Source organism: Dendropsophus ebraccatus, chromosome 5, assembly GCF_027789765.1.
Source record: "Dendropsophus ebraccatus isolate aDenEbr1 chromosome 5, aDenEbr1.pat, whole genome shotgun sequence".
In the NCBI taxonomy this organism is placed as follows: Eukaryota; Metazoa; Chordata; class Amphibia; order Anura; family Hylidae; genus Dendropsophus; species Dendropsophus ebraccatus.
The window spans coordinates 133942007-133959780 of record NC_091458.1 but is presented as its reverse complement, the minus strand read 5'-3'; the positions used below and the strand labels follow the sequence as shown (position 1 = coordinate 133959780).

Sequence of the window (17774 nt, the reverse complement as noted above, 5' to 3'; positions counted from 1 at the left end):
TAGCTGCAGCAAATCACCCATAGAAAACCTTTCCTGCTCTGGAAAGTTCTTGACATGGACAGAGATGGCAGCAGGGAGTAGAGTGGTAAGAATATACCACTTCCGGCAGGACATGCAACAGCTGTAAAGGACAGGGGGGCTTAAAGGGGTTATCCAGCGCTACAAAAACATGGCCACTTTTCCCCCTCTATTCTCCAGTTCAGGTGCAGTTTGCAATTAAGCTCCATTTACTTCAATGGAACTGAGTTTCAAAACCCCACCCAAACTGGAGACAACAGTAGGAGGAAAGTGGCCATGTTTTTGTAGCGCTGGATAACCCCTTTAAGGTTTTTTAATAGAAGTAATTTACAAATTTGTTGTTTTTTTTAATCTAGAGTACCCCTTTAAGCATTATTTCAGGGAAATGCTTTCTCTGCAATGGTAGAATTTGCTCCACTTATTGAAGGGGTGGGGGGAGCGCTCTGGTAGTGTCAGCAACATACTTGTGTTCTCTCCAGTAGCCATATTATTTGAATAAAGAAGGCAAAATAAATTACTCTAATCATGATGCCCGGAGTATTGATGACTATACTAAAAGATGGCGGCACAGAGAGTTTGATTGTCCCCTGGCTGATCCCCCCCTATTCTCCGTCTGTGCTCTCCTTGTAAAGGGAGCAATTCAGGTAATAGAAATATGTTCGGGAATCGATAATAACACCATTCTCTAATAAACAAGTAAAGATTTACCAAAGGTGAGGCTGCTTCTAAGTGACATTTACGTTCGCCGTTTGCGCGCAGCCTTTTTTGCATAGTCCACAGCTGCTTATTTAATCTACAGAACAAACAATAAGATGGGATGTGTGGGGAATGTTGGAAGAAAAATGTAAAATTCCCGCAGCAAATAGAACATGGCGCATCTGCTGATAGATGTTCATTAATGAGCGAGACAAATGTGGATGGTAGCTCACATGCCACACAGTATTATAGCATAGTCATAGGAAAAGAAACTTTTGAAGTGTTACAGGGATATGTTGAAAGGTTTTAAAAGGGCACTGCTGAGACCTCCGCCGATCAAGAGAGCGAGCGGGGAGATGCGTGCTTCCGGAGCGCTGCACTTCCCTACTGTCAATCATTTCCGTCTAGTTGGCCCAATAGACTTATTATAGAGCCACTTGGGCAGAGATCGCTACGAGAAAGGAAATTAAATGCGTGACGGCACGCATCTCCTGGCAGGAGCCAGGGCCCAATTTGACTGCTGTAGGGAGCATCCTATTTTGCGTCCTTTCTCTACGGAGTCCAAAGCAAGTAGACCTCACACTTCCTCTACCCAAGTGACTTCCTTCCTACAGCATATGTAAACTGTGCTGTGAGTGGGCGAGGAATGCATGTGTAAGATAGAACTCTTATTGGTGTACAGATCCATGTGGTACTGCTACATTTCCACCTACACTTATAAGTACAGACTTTTGCGAAGGGTGTAGCCAATAGCAACACCCGTGGTGGGACACACTTCCAGTACTTTTCAGCTGCTGTATGCCCTGCAGGAAGTGTTGTTTTCTTTTCAGTCTGACACAGTGCTCTCTGCTGCCATCTCTCGCTGAGACAGGAACTGTCCAGAGCAGGAGAGGTTTTCTATGGGGATTCATAGAAAACCGAGTTCCTGTCTTAGCCAGAGATGTCAGCAGAGAGCACTATGTCAGACTAAAAAAAAAACATTATCTGCAGGACATACAGCAGTTGATAAGAACTGGAAGACTTTAGATTTTTAATAGAAGTAAATTACAAATCTATATAACTTTCTGACACCAGTTCATTTGAAATAAAAAAGATTTTCACTAGACAACCCCTTTAAAAAACAGTCCGGGTTTTTTTTTTTTTTTTACCAACCCCCCCCCCGCCCCCCCCCCCCCCCCCCCCCCCCCCCCCCCCCCGCTGCAGGTTGTCACATATACTTACCAATGATGATCTTTGTCCCACGGTGCGGCTTCGTTACGGTCCTGCAGCGCTGCTCAGATCCTGCTGGTGCCCATGTGACCTCTTCAGCTGTGCAGCTCAGGAGGTTAGAAGACAAGGTCTCCAAAGCACGCCATGAGGGCGCTCTCATAGAGATGTATTGGAGACCCTGACTTCTGGTCTTCAATAGACCTGTAGAAAGAAGAGGGGTCAGAAAAGCTGTGACGTCACCGCCAGCAGGATCTAAGCAGTGAAGTAGGACTGGAATATTGCCACGCCGTGGGACACCAATCATCATTGGTAAGTATATGTGTCAACCTGCAGCGGGGGGAAGAAAAAAAAAAACACAGAATTCTTCTTTACATAGGAAGTAAACTCTGCATGATAATACGGTTATTTTATCAGTATTACATTATAAATGACCTCCGCACAGATAACCTAATAATGGTACAGAGAAATTATACCTGGGGGTCACTTATACTTTTCTCCTATTGAATACCCTGCACAGCTACGATAAAAACATCACATCTTTATTAGAGAATGCCAATAAATACAAAATTTATGATGAAAATGAGTCCCATAGGCAGACGGCATTCATTACCTCATTGACCTCTATGCCAAGGATTAAGCCAGCATGCTCATTTGATGGCCATCATCCCTATGCATTATGGGTTTATACAAGGTCACCGGTATAAGTGCTGCAAAATCTGTTGGTGCTATACAAAGAAATATTATCAAGGACTTCCCACTCTCTAAAGTCCCATGACTTCCGTCCCTCTCCGTTCTTTTTCTTGCCTCCTTCGCCCCCTTCGGATTTGTAATCCCCATCAAGGCTACCAATCACATTGCTTGTCCCCTTCATTGCTTTCCGTCTCTCTCCTGGCCCCCATCATGGCTTTCCCTCCAATTCTTGGTCTTGGCACCGTTCTCCACTGACATGACATGAGCTACACCTTCCCCACTCTCCCTCCTCCTGTTACCTTTACAGTTATGCTTTCTGGTGCTGAAAATGCTCTTCTCTTTCTTCATCAGTTCCAATACCATGGCACAGTGCTTGTATGATCTCTTCCTTGATGTTCCTTGCACATTTCCTCTTCCTTCTTACTCCAATGATACAGTGCAGAATGAATCTGGTTGCAGATTATTAAAGGGGCACTCCTGGGGGGGGGGGGAATCCAAAGCAACTGGTGTCAGAAAGTTAAACAGATTTGTAAATTACTTCTCTTTAAAAATATCAGTTCTTTCAGTACTTATCAGCTGCTGTATGTCCTGCAGAAAGTGGTGTATTTTTCCCAGTCTGACACAGTGCTCTCTGCTGCCACCTCTGTCCATGTCAGGAAATGTCCAGAGCAGGAAAGGTTTTCTATGGGGATTTGCTACTACTCTGGACAGTTCCTAACATGGACAGAGGTGGCAGCAGAGAGCTCTATGTTAGACTGGAAAGAATACACCACTTCCTGCATTACATACAGCAGCTGATAAATATAGGAAGACTGGAAATGTTTTAATGGAAGTAATTTACAAATCTGGATGCCTTTCTGACACCAGTTGATTTAAAAACTATATTTTAATCTGCAATACCCCTTTAAAGGGGTTATCCAGTCTTAGAAAAACATATCCTCTTCTGTCCTCAGTTTGAATGTGGATTTTGCAACTCAGTTCCATTAAACTGAATGGAGCTGAATTGTAATACCACAAACAACCTGAAAGCAAGTGTGATGCTGTTTCTGCCAAAAAAAAAAAGTATTTTTTTTTATTTTTCTTTTAAAGGGGTTTCAATTGAGAATTCTGCTCAAAAAATGAGTTTTCATCTGTAAGCTTATGGTTGTCTGGTAATTCCCCATTTCAACTAACAAAAAAGGGGTATTGTCAGCAAAACTGAGTGATGGATTTGGATTGGAAATTATTCTCTGCATATTGTAGAAACAAGCTAGGGAGATCGGCAATTTCTAGGAGACCCAAAGCAACCGACTGCCACCAACAATCTGCAAATCCCAGGTCACTTGGAATCCATTCAGCGTTCCTTCCCCTAGCTGGAATCCAGTAGGTGGCAGCCCTTCCTCAGGAACAATTTTAGGAACTGGCTCCCAGTGGTGCATAGAATGAGACAGGCAGGAATAAATCTCTCTGTAAATGATATTTTACCTATTCTGTAGATAGTAGCAGACTGCCTTCCTTTGCATCGTTGTACATTTCCCATTTCTACTATCACCAGTCTCGCAGTAGATAAGTCTATCAATAATGCATTTGGCCTCAGACTAGTTCTGCATCTTGAGTTTGGAATTTGTGTCCCTGGATTAGATTCCGAGGCTGAGTAATGTCTGGTGACACAGTTCATTACCCTTGCAGAAAGTAAGTTACCCAACTGACTAAGATTATGCCGTTTTACGAAAGCTCCGACTTCTGTAGGCTCTCTGCTTGTCAAAACCCATTCAAGTATTTTTGGCAGAATCCACCAGGAAAAAAAAAAGTCTTAATTTCAGCAAAATTGATTTTTTATGAGTTTTGCTTCTCAGAAACTAGTTGATGAAATTTGATGGAACAAGAGAACGGAAATTCTGATCCGGAGTGCTAGAAAGCTGCCAAAATCCTGTTCGGATCCTGAGCGTATTCCCCTAAGTTATAGGCAACTGACTAAAGTGGATTAACATTGAATGGCCTGTCAGACGCCGCCTTGTAATATCCCTGCCTGCATTTACATGGTTTTACTTTTTGCTGTGTTTTCTGTCAATCACCCATCAGTCTGTCTCTTTTGCGCTCTCTTTTTCCTTGTTGCTGTCCGTATATTTTCCATTCACATTATATTGCCGTGCTGCATCCGTATATTCCACGTCCTCTTTGGTAACCTTACAGGTCAGGGGTAGGGAACCTTGTTCCTCTAGCTTTTGCAAAACTACAACTCCCAACATGCCAAAAAAGGCCAAAGCTTTGGCTGCTCTGGGTGCTTTTTTGTTTTGTTTTTTGCTTCTGTATCTTCCACATCCTCTTTGGTAACCCTTTATATGCAGTTTTTTTGCTCCCATATCTACACGTCTTCTTTGGTAACCCTTTAGATGCTGTTTTTTTCCCTTTCCATATCTCCACGTCCTCTTTGGTAACCCTTTAGGTGCTGTTAGTTTGCTTCTGTATCTCCACGTCCAATTTGGTAAACCTTTAGCTGTTTGTTTTTGTTTGTTTTTTTGCTCCCATATCTACACGTCTTCTTTGGTATCCCTTTATAGGAAGTTTTTTTGCTCCCATATCTACACGTCTTCTTTGGTATCCCTTTATAGGCAGTTTTTTTGCTCCCATATCTACACGTCTTCTTTGGTATCCCTTTATAGGAAGTTTTTTTGCTCCCATATCTACACGTCTTCTTTGGTATCCCTTTATAGGCAGTTTTTTTGCTCCCATATCTACACGTCTTCTTTGGTAACCCTTTATATGCAGTTTTTTTGCTTCCATATCCTCCATGTGGTCTTTGGTAACCCTTTGAATGTTGTTTTTTTTCCCTTCCGTATCTTCACGCCCTCTTTAGTAACCCTTTAGGTGCTGTTTGTTTGCTTCTGTATCTCCACGTCCAATTTGGTAAACCTTTAGCTGTTTTGTTTTTTTTGTTTTTTTGCTTCCATATCTTTCACGTCCTCTTTGGTAACACTTTAGAGCAGGGGTAGGGAACCTTTGCTCTCCAGCTGTTGCAAAACTACAAGTCCCATCATCCCATGATGGCAGTTGCAGTTTTGCAATAGCTGGAGATCCTAGTTTCCCTACCCCTGCTTTAGGTACTATTTTTTACGCTTCCACAAATCTTCCACATCCTCTTTGGTAACCCTTTAAGTGATTTATTTTTTTTGCTTCCAAATCTTTTATGTCCTCTTTGGTAAACCTTTAGGTGCAGTTTTTTTTTTTTTTTTGCTTCCAAATCCTCCACGTCCTCTTTGGTAACCCTTTAGGTGCTTTATTTTGCTTCCATATCCTCCATGTGCTCTTTGATAACCCTTTAGGTGCTTTATTTTGCTTCCATATGCTCCATGTGCTCTTTGGTAACCCTTTAGGTGCTTTATTTTGCTTCCATATCCTCCATGTGCTCTTTGATAACCCTTTAGGTGCTTTATTTTGCTTCCATATCCTCCATGTGCTCTTTGATAACCCTTTAGGTGCTTTATTTTGCTTCCATATCCTCCATGTGCTCTTTGGTAACCCTTTAGGTGCTTTATTTTGCTTCCAAATCCTCCACGTCCTCTTTGGTAACCCTTTGGGTGCTTTATTTTGCTTCCATATGCTCCATGTGCTCTTTGGTAACCCTTTAGGTGCTTTATTTTGCTTCCATATGCTCCATGTGCTCTTTGGTAACCCTTTAGGTGCTTTATTTTGCTTCCATATCCTCCATGTGTTCTTTGCTAACCCTTTAGGTGATTTATTTTGCTTCCAAATCCTCCACGTCCTCTTTGGTAACCCTTTAGGTGCTTTATTTTGCTTCCATATCCTCCATGTGCTCTTTGGTAACCCTTTAGGTGCTTTAATTTGCTTCCATATCCTCACCGTCCTCTTTGGTAACCCTTTAGGTTCTTTTTATTTTGCTTGCTATTGCTTTCTCTCTCTTCTCTTTCACATCCAGGCTAAACATAGCATCCTCTCCTCGAGTCTGTGTCGTCTATCATTTGTAGTGTTCATATTCAAATGCTTTAAAGCTTTCTTAGCCTCTTAGGGTCTTTTGTCTATAACCCCTTCTACTCTACGTCTCATGCTATAATAATCCACAAAGGAAAAAGGGCTGCATTTCGGCATCTTTCCCCCAATTCATTACAGGTCAGTGAATGAAATAAGATCGGCTTCCTCCTGCGTTACCAGGACAGCAGCTAAACTGTGCTCATTCCTAATGACTGCTCTAAACAATATGCCGTTCTCACTTCTAGAGAGCCACTATCACCCCCCCTCCCCCTCCGGAAGGATGGGGTTCCGTGCACGAGGACCCCTATTATCGTTAAATACCCATTAGTTCCGGTGACAGGCTTGGCATGCATGCCAGGCGTGGGAGAGGCATAGTCAGGATAAAACGACATTGCTTTTCATTCTTGCGCACACCACCAATTAGCTTCTCATTAGCGGGAACAGCCGCAGGCGTTTGTATCTCGCCCCTCTCTATGCGTCGCTGCCCGCCTCCAAGCGAGGGAAAGGTCAATGTCGCCGCCATGTCCCAGTTGAACACATCCCAGAAGTAAATCATCTCTTGTTAAGGGGGGGAGAATAGCGATGTGCTTAATGTGGGAGCACTGAGACTACGCAGCTGGAGTGGTAGTCGTGCAATAAACACACTTGAAAAACCTTTCCCTGACCTTTCTCGGATTTATTAGACTTCTGTGTCACTGAATAATAGAGATACGTGGTTAATAGTTCTGTTTTTGCTGCAGATCTGCGCCTATGACTTTCTGAACTGTTAGAGGGAATCTTGTAGTCAGTGCGCTCCCTGGTTCTCAGAAGACTTTTTTGCTTCTTTTTTTTTTTGTTTTTAGATTAGTTCAACACTGCAGCTTTTTTGTTACCCTTCCGTGAAGGTGAAACCATTGTAAAGATGATAAAGCATGAGGAAATCCACACATCTGAAGATGCAGCAAGCCTGGCTACTGCTGGATTATGTATCTCGATGCGTCTGTAGTTATAAACATATTACTGCAGTATGGTGGCTTAAGGTTGTTAAATAAAAAGCGCAGAGTGTAACCCGGCCGATGTAAATTATACAGAAAAGAATAAGTGAGCTATAGGAAATAAAGTGTAACAATCGCACCTTCATATTAAGCGAAGACTTAGCAATATTGAGGGTAGGGAATGCAATGAGGACAAGGGATTAAAGCGAATGTACCATCAGTACATTAGCTTTAAGTTTTGCACAAGAATAGAACTGCGCCGGCGCGGGGAAGTTGAGCTGCAGTCTTTTTTAGGAACTGTGGCTTGGTTCCCAGGTGTCCCTCCTACTGGGGGCGGGTCAGCCCACCTCCAGTGCTTCAGCCTGGGCCAGTCCTCGGTAGTAGACCAAGCGCGGGTACCTGCCCACAGTTTTAAAAAAAGGGACCGCGGCACCAGCTTCCCCGTTCTATTCATGTGCAAGACTTAAAGCGAATGTACTGATGGTACATTCACTTTAAGTAAAGGATATTAAAGAGGTATTCCGCTCAAACATAACTTTTCATATGTTGCTGCCCATAGTGAGACTAACAATTCCGTCCATACTTATTATTATCTATTCAGTCTCCTGCCCTCAGTTCAGAGCTGCTGCTTTCTGCGAAAGACTGTGTGTGAGCTTTTTTCTCCATCTCCCCCTTCTCCTCCTCCTCCCTTCCAAGATGACTGATGAAAACAAGTCTGACTTTATCTGCAACTTTGTAGCTTTTTTGTAGTACTGGGAGGGATAATCACAATGAGTTCACTAGCAACTTGACCTCAGATTAACCCTCCTAGCATTACAAAGAAGTTACAAAGTTGCAGATAAAGACGGACAGGGACTTGTTTACGTCAGCTGTCTCAGAAGGGAGGGGGAAATGGGGAGAAAACCTTACACACAGTTTTTTGTGTTTTCAGCAGAAAGCAGCAGTTCATAACTGGGGGAAGGAGACTGAAAAGAAAATAACAAGTATGGAATGAATTGTTAGTCTCACCATGGGCAGCAACATACAGTATAAAAAGTTATATACCAACATCCTGGCGTTGGGTTTTAAATGAAGCCGAGAGGCATTAGTGTCAGCCATAGGTGTGAGGTGCAGTGCTCGTTTCTCTCCTTGTCCGTATATGAAAAGTTATGTTTCTATGGAATATATCTTTAACATACTGTAACTTTTCCATTTCAGACAAACCAGAATAATTACTTATAAACATATATATTCTAAAATCAGTTCAGTCTATCCATTTCCCAATGAAAAAAATAAGAAACTACAAATGACAGAGGAGGGGACTGATCTTAGCCTGACATTACCACCCCCTATCTGTGAGTCTGATGGAGAAGGCACAAGGCCATACAGGATTACTAATGCTCCATTCATGTAGGGAAAGCCGGGGTTGACGTTCTTGTAATTGGTGGCTAGACATTAAACAGTCACCCATTTATCACTTGTTCTTTGGATAAATATGAACACAAAGGGGGAGATTTATCAAACATGATGTAAAGTGAAACTGGCTCAGTTTCCCCTAGCAACCAATCAGATTCCACCTGTCATTCCTCACAGACTCTTTTGAAAATGAAAGGTGGAATCTGATTGGTTGCTAGGGGCAACTGAGCCAGTTTTACCTTACACCATGTTTAATAAATCTCCCCCACAATCTTTTACTAATTATTAGAGATGATCGAATACGATTCGATCGAGTAGGTATTCGATCGAATATTGCAGTATTCGAAAGATTGAAATTCAATCGAGTAGTGAGGCGAATACGCGGGAAACATTTGTAAGCCCTGCCATCGCAGTTGGCGCTTTTTTTTAATCCAATGACCATGAAGGGAGGCCGTGAGGGACCCTGGGAGTAGGCACGCACCGCGAAAACGGTGTTTAACATCTCTGAATCCAAAGCACGTCTCAGTGATAAGAAATAGATGATATAACAGCAGCATCAGCAGGTGTATTCATTCCAGTGCCCTGTGTGTACAAGTGACTTATAGTGTCCCTGTTTAACACCACTAAGGGCACGTTATACATATTGTTCCAGTAGCCCACTTAGGGTGGTATTACACGAAGCGATTTTTTTCAATTAACGATTAACGATAAACGATCTCCAACGATCGCAATAGCGGTTGCCTAATAATCGTTCGTTTTACTACACGGAAAGATTATCGGTTATATTGGAGCAACAAAATTCAAGAACACTCCCCTTTCAATTTGCGAATGAACAGGGAACGGCTAACGACATCTTATTCAAACGAACGATGTGCGAACGATGTGTAAAAGACAAACGATAAAAATAGATTCAAAACCTATTAAACGACCAGCGACCAATCGTTCGTCGTTTAATCGTTGTCTACTATTACACTTAAAGATAATCGTTCAAATACGACCGATTGAACGATTATTCGAACGATAATCGCTTCGTGTAATACCACCCTAAGGGTCCATTTACACAGAAAGATTATCTGACAGATTATCTGCCAAAGATCTGAAGCCAAAGCCAGGAACAGACTATAAACCGAGGTCAGGTCATAAAGGAAAGCCTGAGATTTCTCCTCTTATCAGATCCATTCCTGGCTTTGGCTTTAAATCTTTGGCAGATAATCTGTCAGATAATCTTTCTGTGTAAATGAACCCTAAGGGTGGTATTACACGAAGCGATTATCGTTCGAATAATCGTTCAATCGGTCGTATTTGAACGATTATCTTTAAGTGTAATAGTAGACAACGATTAAACGACGAACGATTGGTCGCTGGTCGTTTAATAGGTTTTGAATCTATTTTTATCGTTTGTCTTTTACACATCGTTCGCACATCGTTCGTTTGAATAAGATGTCGTTAGCCGTTCCCTGTTCATTCGCAAATTGAAAGGGGAGTGTTCTTGAATTTTGTTGCTCCAATATAACCAATAATCTTTCCGTGTAGTAAAACGAACGATTATTAGGCAACCGCTATTGCGATCGTTGGAGATCGTTTATCGTTAATCGTTAATTGAAAAAAATCGCTTCGTGTAATACCACCCTAAGGGCACCTGATATATACTGTTTCAGTAGCCCAGTAAAAGGCACGTGATACATATTGTTCCAGTAGCCTAGAAAAAGGCACGTCATACATACTGTTCCAGTAATGTTTGTACAGCATTACGTGTGATACGCGCGAATAACATAACGCTCTGCAGATGCACATTGGAATCATGTATGTAATGCTGCGCTAGAAATATGAACGAATGTGTGAACATTGCCACAAATGTTCGTAAATCGTTCGCAAATATTTTTCCTTCGCAACTGCGGAGAGTGGCATTATACTGCGATTTTGCGGTGTTGGGTGCACCCAGGCATGCTCCCTCTAATGTCCCAGTGTCATTCCGGAGGTGTTTGCATCGTTTAGGGAGGTTTTATGAGGGACTTGGTGACCTCCAAGTAGTCGAATTTTGATTTCCAAGTGCTGCAAATTTTTTTTCCCCATAGACTATAATGGGATGGAATACTCGAATATCGGTGCCTATTCGATTTGAATTCTCGAAAGTCAAATATTTCACTACTCGCTTATCTCTACTAATTATATAGGAAGTTCCACATAGTCCGATATGACCCAGAGACATTTTACATTGTACAATCATTTTCTATAAAAGTTTGTGCTTAAAGGGGTATTTCAGCATTGCATTTTTTTTTTTATGAAATTCAAACCATACTCACCTGCGCTGACCCCCCCTGCTGTCGGTGTGACAGCATCAGATCCATGCTCTTCTCCCTGCTCTGCTCCTTGACTCCCATGATGTGCTCACCCCGCCTGTAACACCTGCTCAGCCAGGCTGAGGCGGGTCTTTTCCATGGCCAGTGATTGGCGGAGCAGGCATTTCCTGCAGGGTCAAGACATCCAGTTAAAGCCGAATGCAGCAGAAATAGGGTGTCATCAAAAAATATTGCAACAGGCACTAATGCAGATTCTCTCCTTACTATGCAAGTTCATTAATTAAAGGGGTACTCCGGCCAAAATCTTTTTCTTTCAAATCAAGTGATTTCAGAAAATGCCAGAGATTTGTAGTTTACTTCTATTTGAAAATATCCAGTCTTCCGGTACTTATCAGCTGCTGTATGTCCTGCAGGAAGTGGTGTATTCTTTCCAGCCTGACACAGTGCTCTCTGCTGCCACCTCTGTCCTTGGCCAGAACTGACCAGAGCAGTAGTAATCCCCTTCTGCTCTCAACAGTTCCGGCCATGGACAGAGGTGGCAGCAGAGAGCACTTTGTCAGACTGAAAATAAAACACCACTTCCTGCAGGACATACAACAGCTGATAAGTAAGGGAAAACTTGAGATTTTTAATAGGATTAAATTACCAATCTAAATAACTTTCTAAAACCAGTTTTTGCTGGACTACCCCTTAAACACAGGGAACAAAAATGTATTCAGTACAAGTGCATGTGTACACAACTTGTCTTCACGCTACCTCATGAGTGCTGGTAAGCTTCTAGTATCCTGTTAAGACTCAAGACTAGAGGGAGAGATGCCGTTTGATGTCATACTGCGCAACGTTTCGGAGAACATGAAATGTAACAACCCGTCACTAGAAATAAACAAATCAAGAGTTGTGCACAGGAAACATAATAATGAGGCAGTGAATAATCAGGTTGTGTATAATGCTCAATTTGTTTATCTCTAGTGACGGGTTGTCATGGTTACATTGCATGTTAGATGTGAGGTGGCAAGTTTACATTCAACAACTGACTAGGGGATTCCCCCATAATGTGCAATGTGTGACGTCACATGGAGTCTCTGCAGGATACTTATCAGCTGCTGTATGTCCTGCAGGAAGTGGTGTATTCTTTCCAGTCTGGAGAGCAGGAGAGGTTTCTTATGGGGATTTGCTGTTAGTGTTAAGTGAACATGTTCGTATGTTCGTACGAACATGACGCTAATTCTTCGTGCTCGCCGATCATGTACAATTTTTTTTCCCTGTTGATCAGAATGGTTATGACGATAGTTTTTGAACATATTCGAACTTGCGAACATACGCAACTGCGTAATTTACACTTTGCGTCTGACAATCTATTTGCGTGTGCGTAACTTTAGACCGATCTGTACACAGCTGTGTATGCAAATGAATGCAAATGAAAAACGTAAGCAACTACGTAATTTACACTTTGCACCTGATAATCTGTACGCACGTGCGTAGATGGAAACGCATGATTCTACTTTACGTTCCTTATTTGTTTGTGAATGTCTGGCAAACACGAACACGCACCGATCACAATCATCTTTTTTTTTATGTTCGGGATCCGAACCGAACATTGGGATGTTCGCTCATCACTATTTGCTACTGCTCTGGACAGTTCCTATCATGGCCAAAGGTGGCAGCAGAGAGCACTGTGTCAGACTGGAAAGAATACACCTCTTCCTTCAGGACATACAGCAGCTGATAAGTACTGAAGGCTTGACATTTTTAATAGAAGCAAATTACAAATTTCTGCCACTTTCTGACACCAGCTGATTTGAAAGGAAGACATTTTTACTGGAGTTCCCCTTAAATTAATCACTTTTTGGCTCTCTCATTTGCTAAGTTGCATCCAAAATATATGACTGCACTCCTATGCATACAGTATATCCTAATGTTTTTTTTTTTTTTACTTTATTTTTTTAACTGTTTTTAATGTTTTTTTTTAATGTTTCCTCATTAACTGCAAGAGCTGGTGCCATGTACTGATACATGGGGTCAATAGTAATGTGACTTCGTATTATCCTTGGTAAAGGGTTCCTTTAATGCAAAAGAATCCTATAACACTTTATTGACTGAAGTCCTTGGGTACTTGACAGATCACGCTCTCTAGTACACCTCAGTGAGCTATATCCGACTATTATACGGGCAGCGCGGTCACACACTCTCCAGTCCATCTTGTGTTGCATAGATACATTCTGACAGGGTGTCATAGAGCAATGCAGTACTATGTCGCACAGTCGGTATCCATTTAAAAAAAATAAAAAATGATCAAAGCATTGTCCTTTCCGTCTGCTCTCCTGACCTGACTGTTTTAGCATATTCTTGCATTCATAGGAACATAGAAGATTGTCGGCAGAAAAAGCCCACTGGGTCCATCTAGTCTGCCCTTTTAGTATTTCCCTTCTTATTATCTTAGGGCGGGTTCACACTACGGAATTCTCGCGGACAATGTCGGAAGTCGGCTATCTGCCCGCACATCTGGGCGCCTTTCCGCCGGCCCCATAGACACCATTCTATGGGCCGGCGTATTCCGTTATATGCTGAAAGAAGTGTCATGTCACTTCTTTCAGCGGATCGCGGAATACGCCGGCCCATAGAATGGTGTCAATGGAGCCAGCGGAAAGGCTGACGGAATTGTCCGCGAGAATTCCGTAGTGTGAACCCGCCCTTAGGATAGATATATGTATATACCAGGCAGGATTACATTCTTTTATTGTAGATTTACCTACCACATCTGCTGGAAGTTTGTTCCAAGTATCTACTACTCTTTCAGTAAAGTAATATTTGCTCACTTTGCTTCTGATCATTCTGATTTGTTCTTGAGTTCATTTTTTTTTCCCCAATGAAATAACAATTTGAAGTGTCCTGTCTGAGATCTTTGGATCTTTGTATTTTATTATTCCCCTGAAAATGAGTATGTCTACAATGGGACATGGCTTGGATTCCGCTCATCTCTCAACATTACCATAAACAGCACAACACATGGGAAGCACCAGCATTTACTTGCACAGCAATGTCATCCTTGAAATTCAACTTAGTGAGATGTGTTTTTAAGTTGCGATTTGCAAGATAGTTTAACCCCTTCATGACCGAAGGGCATTGATGCACGGATGTCTAGGTCACACTGAAGCAGTGTTCCTCCTCTTCGCCTTCTAAAAGATATAAGGCTTTTATTTTGTCCAGCCATAGGATTGTTTCTTGCATCATGATCTTTAGTTTTTATTGGTACCATATTGGTCTACATGGAAATTTTTGATCAGTTTTTTTTCTGATATCTAAAAACAAAACAAAAAAAAAAAAATGCAATCCTGGTGCTTCCCCCCCCCCCCCCCCCCCCTCTTTTCATTTACACTGTTTACTGCGCGGGGATATTATTGTTATGTTTTAATGGATTGGACAATTCCATGCGCTACAATACCAAATATGTTTAATTTAATTTAATTTTACATATTTGTATTTGTAAAATGAGAAAAGGGAGTGATTTCATCTTTTGGGGGAAGGGCTTTGTAATATTTTTAAAAACATTTTGTAATTTTTTTTTTTTTTTTTTACAGCTTTTAAGTGTTTCTAGCGGACTGTTACATGCAATCATTAGATTGCTTACACTGATCAATGCTATGCTATGCCATTGTATAGCAATGATCAGTGAGATGGGCGCTCTGCTACAAGAGTCTGAGGCACATTCTAGATGCAGGTCACTGATCTAACAGGATGGAGCTTGGGAAGAGAGAGCCAGCTGTCAGGGAAAGTAAATGAAATGTAGGGGTTCCAATTGGTTAGTGACAGATATTACTCATGTCACTGACACCCTTAAGTGCTGCAATTGCTATAAGGGTTAATGACAGACAGCAGCACAATCTTAGCTGTCCATCACTATATCAGCTGCTGGCACTTATGGCACTGGCACTGACGCTGTTGAAAAGCATATAGACATATTGCTAACATGAAGTGGTTCATATAAAGTCTAAAATACATCAGATACTGTACCAGTATAAAGTTTAAACGCACCTTTTTGTAGTGTTTGTATCTATATTTAAAGGGGTTATCCAGCACTACAAAAACATGGCCACTTTTCCCCCTACTGTTGTCTCCAGTTCAGGTGTGGTTTGCAATTAAGCTCCATTTACTTCAATGGAACTGAGTTTCAAAACCCCACCCAAACTGGAGACAACAGTAGGGGAAAGTGGCCATGTTTTTGTAGCGCTGGATAACCCCTTTAAAATGCTTCATAGCAGCCCCATTCTGATGACAGCTTTGCATCCTCTTGGCATTCGCTCAGTCAGTTACATGAGGTGGTCACCTGGAAGGATTTCAGTTAAGAGCCACTGTACGTCTTACTCCTGTCTTGACCCACAGAATTTCGATTCTTAGGTAACTTTTTTGCTCTTTACCTTCTAAGACTTGGTTTTATTTTTCTACTGTCAAATGGGGTTTTAATTTTTGTGGTACAAGCTATAGTTTTTACTGTTACCTCTTATTTTAAGGCCATGTTCACACAACGTAAGTTCCGTACTAATCATGGCCGTTGTTGCAATGGCCGTGATTGGTACGGACCCTACGTTGTGCTCCAGGCCGAGGGAATCCCGCCCAGAGTGTATACACAGGGTATTTGGAAAATTAAAAAAGGGAACACTTTAAGTTTCTATTATTCTATCCCACTTGTACAACCCCGCACGAAGAAAGGAAGGAAGGGCAAGTGACAGAAGATTTCATCTTAAATACCTGGACAATCTAGACGTAAGGTGATTGTCTAGGTATTTAAGATGAAATCTTCAGCCACTAGACGTCTCGATAAGCCTGAGGCTGCACACAAACATATTGTTTAGAGAACTATAGCAGCTGTTTAAAAAAACACATTAACCCTTTAAGGCACCATGCACCAAGTGCTCGTATTGAATCGCCAGCAGGAGTGTAGATGTGATTGACAGGCCGCAGTAGTGACACAATGTGATTGTGGGTTCCTGATGTGTGCCAAATTATGGATTCCAGGTCTGCCAATTACGGAAGCCCGTGAGATCCAGCCACAGGTTGGGTCTCGCATTCTAACCCTCAGTGTGATATTGACATTAAATAGGCCAAAATGTATGGGGTTGCACAAGGGGGGCGCAACATATGATGCGCTGAAATGGCATATTTGAAATATTTGCTGATGTGTGTCAAGCTCTAGAAAACACCCCTGTGCTTCGGGTAAAAAAAAAGCTCAGTAGATCCCTAAATAAATTCCTGGACAGGTGCAGTTTCCAAAATGGGGTCAAGTGTTGCTTTACTGTTATTTTAGGGTTTGTGCAAAAGTGATATGGTACCCTAAAACCAGTCCTGCAAAATATGTATTAAAAATTCACTCTTCTAAGCCCTGCTGTGTGTCCAAACAGCAATTAAGGGTAACATATAGGGTACTGCTGTATTCAGAATTGCCGCTAAACTTCTTCTCTTCCCAGGAGGGATATCTGGCTATTCCCATATTTTGAGACTCGTAACTGAGGCAACATTGATCCTGTTTCTGCATATTCCATTGGATTTTTGGCTGATCTCCTTGAGCTCAGTGATTCTTGTGTTTTGCTGGTCTACTATTCATTGCCCCTGATAGCCCCCTACTTTACACTGATGAGGGGCAATAGCCTGAAACAGCTGACTGTGGATGGATGCCTGGCTTTGGTTTTCCCTTCTCATGTTGCAATACTTGCAACTGAGTTGGTCTTTGACACTAAAGGGGCAACCTTGGTATTTCCCTATTTGTGTCCTAATACTCGCAACTGAGTGGGACTGAGGGGCTATGTATCAGGGTGGTTTGGCGATCTTCCCACTGGGAGGCACCCACCTAGTTTGGCTGATCTTGATCTCAGTGATGGTTGTGTTAGGTTAAACTTCTAAGCCCTCTAAAATGGTGTACTGTATGAAGTAGACATATTGTAACTGTGAATTATTAGCTCAGTAATGTTCCGTCACCATCTCGGAATCACTTGGTCAAGTTAAAGCACCATAAAGTTTTTAGTACATAAAGTGAGACAGGTCAGATTTGAAAAATGGGTTTTTCCATGGCGCACAAGATGGCTAAACCCTCCTGCTCCCCAGAAAACCTGCAACAGGTTAATTCAAGTCAATGAGTAATGGGAAAGGTAAAATCTGCTCCAAATCTGTAGCATAATCATAATCTGCACAGATTTTGTGCAGTTTTCGGCTATGTTCACACAACATATTTTTTAATGACAAGAACGTCTGTTATTTCCAAATAAAACATTGTCCGTTCTTGTCATCAAAAAACTGTTGCATTGAAGTCAATACAAACAATGACCATTGTTCACACAATGTATTGAGCAAAAGCCGTTGTTTGCTACATCCGTGCGAATATTTGACGCAAATTATTTCCATCCGTTCTGCATTGATTTCAACAATGGCCGTTGTTTGTACTGTACCTTGTGTGAACATAGCCATATTGTGGGTTTTTCTGCAGTAACCCCGTCTAGTGTGTATGTAACCTTAGTCATGGTCATACACTGCT

At 41.9% G+C, this 17774-nt stretch overlaps 1 protein-coding gene across 1 annotated transcript in view; it reads left to right on the top strand.

Moving 5' to 3' along the window:
* The window catches only part of ADGRB2 (adhesion G protein-coupled receptor B2), a 145472-nt gene that overhangs the window by 44209 nt on the left and 83489 nt on the right, over window positions 1–17774 (top strand). The gene's annotated exons all lie outside the window — the stretch shown is intronic.